This window comes from Gavialis gangeticus, unplaced genomic scaffold (genome assembly GCF_001723915.1).
Source record: "Gavialis gangeticus isolate Ggan-Ray unplaced genomic scaffold, GavGan_comp1, whole genome shotgun sequence".
NCBI lineage: Eukaryota > Metazoa > Chordata > Crocodylia > Gavialidae > Gavialis > Gavialis gangeticus.
The window spans coordinates 119,539,248-119,542,910 of NW_017729024.1; the positions used below are offsets into that span (position 1 = coordinate 119,539,248).

Consider the following 3,663-nt stretch of genomic DNA (forward strand, 5'->3'; position numbering starts at 1 on the left):
TTATTACCCATGAGATATTATGATATTTTAAATGTCCCAGTTGGCTTTGAGGTAAACAATTCATTGTGATGAATGGATAGGTTGCTTTCCTGCTAGACTGATTCCTGTGAAGCTAAATAATATAGTGTCATATTTTCCAAGTAGCTTCAGCTCAGCCTGTAAGACCTGCTTAGTATGCAAAAATTCATAGGCTTACTTAAATGTATGATTTTTCAATACATTTATTAAAATCAGAGCAACTCTTTCTGTGTCAAGATTTACATCAATTTAAACTTGACTTGTAGTGGTTTAACATGCATTTATAAACTTAACAAGCACAAACTAAACAGCTATAACCATTGAAAACTGAAATAATTATGTTAGTGAAAGAGCTTTCATTGTACTTATTAAATTGGTTTAACTTTGTGTATATATAAGCTCTTAAGTTTATTTCTGGCAGTCCCAAGTTTGGAGAAGTCAGGGAGCAGCTGTTGCTGTACTTCTCCCCTCCCAGACCAAACCAGGAGAGCAGTGTGCAAGAATTGATTCTTCTGAGTTTCTTTTGCATGAGAAATCTTCCAGGTTGAGACCTAAATGATCTTGGAAGCAGCATTTTTCCCCAGGGAGAAATTCAGTGAATATTTGTATGCTTCTTTTTTCTTCCAAGAGAATGGCAATTCTCCCGGCTGAACTGGAATACTTGTACATGGCTGGAGAGAAAGCACATGCTGGAAACAGGATGATCTGTTTCTCCCAGTCAGTGGTGGGCTAGGAAGCAGGAGAGGAAAAACTAAAGTGTAGGTGAGACTCATTCATATAAGGCTCTTGTTTTAGTCTTGGCTGTGTGTGCTTTGTGTCTTTGGGAGAAGGAAAGGCTTGTTTTGAATAACTGCTTTTGATTGAAACTGATGAATTTTAATCAGTTCACTGGTCACAGGTCACTGATTTGGTCCTTGAAACAAAAAAGGCAGTTTGGCCCAGATGCCCTGGGGTTCAGATGCTCCCTAGTCTCACTTGCTCTTAGTCAGAAGGCCAGGGAGCAAGCCAAGGGGAAAGCGTGAAAATAGCCCCCCATTACCACAAATTGTGTAATTGAGTTTCCCACACTAGGGAAACGTGCAGGGATCAGCCTGCCCCAATGTCCAATGGATAGGTCTCACCCTGAGAAAACCACCTTGGGGAAATCGCAGGGGTCAACTTGCTTGGGGTGCAAGGAAGGGACCAGCCTGACCTTGGGGAAAACCTGTTTGTTGATCATGGCATCTCCCCTGCCAAGGAGTATCCAGAAGCCTCAGACCTATGAGTCTGGGTGGGAGGATACTTGCTCAGTGGTAAAGCCACACAGACTTGAACCATTGAGCTCTGCTGTTAAAGTGCTGCTTAACAGTGTTGTTTATGGAATACCTGTGCTAGAAGTTGCAGTAGTTTCAAAAAATGTAAAATGCATCACTTCTAGATGAACTAAGTCTATGGGTACCTATATGCAAATTGCTACAGCTATGTGGATTTCAAGGTCAGTTTTTCTTTCAAATTTGTTCCTCACTTTCATGTGCTCGGAAAGAGCAGGATCTGATAGTAAGGAATGGGGAAAGGGCTGCAGAGGGAAGATGTTGTGGGGGCAGAGGACAAAGGGGCTACGTAACTCCTAGATTTATTTTTCCTGCTGTAGCAGTGGGAGGTTCACAAATTCAAGACAACCCTCCAATAATTAGATTCTATACATGGAATATTACCAAATTTATAATTTTCCATATATAAAATCTAATTATTGGGGGTTTGTCTTATAATCAGGGTTGTCTTATCTTTTGAGTACATACAGGATTTTTGATACCAAAATAGCCACCAGTGTGTGTGTGCGTGCATGTGCACAGTATATCTAACTTTAGGAAGATTTTTCAACTTTCCTTTACTGCTTGTAATTTACCTTAATGCAATTTGTGTGTGAAATTAAAACACATGTTAGCAGAGAACCAAAATGAAGCATGGAAAATATTTAAACCATCATTCACATCTAAAGGACTATAAAAATTGTTTTCAGGAATGCAGGAAAAGGTCATACTTTCATTGTTGGAAGATAAAGAATTTAATAAGTAATAAACAATAAAACTGGATAAATGAGCAAACACCCTTTCTCCAAAGTACAGCAGAACTCATTCATGCTTTCCTTGTTAAAAAAAGTGTATACATAAGCTAAAACTAACCTAGATCAAACTAACTGAACCAAGAAAAAGCAGATTGCTTAATAAAAAATACTTTCAATCTAAAACTTCTGTTCCACATTTTGAGAGATGTATTATAAAGGATGTGTTATTTTTAAAAACAAAACATTTTTAGAGTTACAAATACATGTTTGTAAATATACTGGTAATTCAGTGAATCCTTGGTATTAGATTTGCACAGGAATCAGTCCATTCTGAAAGCTTTTTATTTAGCTGAATAATTACCATTGTTCAATCACTATAGTTATTAACAGTGGATGGTTTGTACTTTTCATGTACACTAAGGACTCTTAGCAGTGTTAAAGGGCCTGAAGACTGTCAGATTTTATTTACACCTGGTTTAAGGCTGCTTACACAGCCAAAGCAGTGTAAAGTGACAAGGTTACTTCATCAAATCATGTTGGGCACTAAGTCCTTATCAACACATGTTCTGCCAGTCCACAACATACGTTCATATCTCTCTTCCAACCGGTTTACTTTGAAAGAGGGAAAGGTTAACATCCTGGACCGTCTCAGCCTATCTTGTCCTCAACATAATGGTTGGAAACTATTTAATCGGGTATGTTACAAAAAATAAAACACATCTTTTAAAAATGTCACTGACCATAACAGTATCGCCAGAAAGATTATGAAAGCTCTTCTATACATTTTTCTTGCCCAGGATGATACATTTCTATGTTACCTTCTGCTTCCTGGAATGGAGAATTGCTTGTTTAGATTCCAATATATTCTCTGTCTGCCTTATTGAAGATATTATTATACCTTTCACTCAATACTAGATTGCTTTTTTCCATCTTGTCCAATTCTCTAAAGTCATGTCGCATTTAAAGCTAATTAAAATCTGCCATTAATATTCTTGGCAAATATTACTATGAAAAATTATTAGGGATATCTCTCTGTGGTGTTTTTGTCAGCCCCATAGGATCTAATCTTTGAACAGGTAAATTGCAGTTGTTTTATAACATGATTTTTTTCATAGAGGACTTGACTCTTTACTTATTTCAAGTCGTAGCATAATTTTAGTATTAGTTTTATTTCAGTGCTGGACTAAAGCATTTACCAATAGATGGCTTTAGCAAACCAGTATTTCTCACAGTTAAAATTAGTCTGATTTTAACTGGAACCAGACTCCTCTGGTAGTTCATTCTACAATGAGCCTCTTGCTTACAAAACCAATTTTATAGTACAGGGCAGAACTGGACACCCAGTTCAACATGGGTTGTTAATTGCTTCTGTCTTGTGGTACAGCACTTCCCAGAGCTGTTTTTTCTAATCACTCACACCCTTCTCCTGCCCTTGCCTCCCTTTTCCCTGTTGTTTGTATTTAAAATACTTCATTCCCTTTTATTTAGAACCTTTGCTCTCTTTAAGTCCATGTATAACATCTGACAAAGTAATCTGTTGCTTATGAAAGCTTATGCCTCTCTGAACAAGTTAGTTTTTAAGGGTGAAGTTAAACATTACA

General features: G+C 37.3%; 1 long non-coding RNA gene across 1 annotated transcript in view; it reads right to left on the bottom strand.

The window, feature by feature from the left end:
* Positions 1-2,388: 2,388 nt before the first annotated feature.
* Positions 2,389-3,663, bottom strand: part of LOC109298242 — a 6,499-nt gene continuing 5,224 nt past the window's right edge. Inside the window, exon 2 of the long non-coding RNA XR_002097553.1 lies at positions 2,389-3,553. This is a non-coding gene — a long non-coding RNA (uncharacterized LOC109298242). The remainder of the gene's footprint in view (positions 3,554-3,663) is intronic.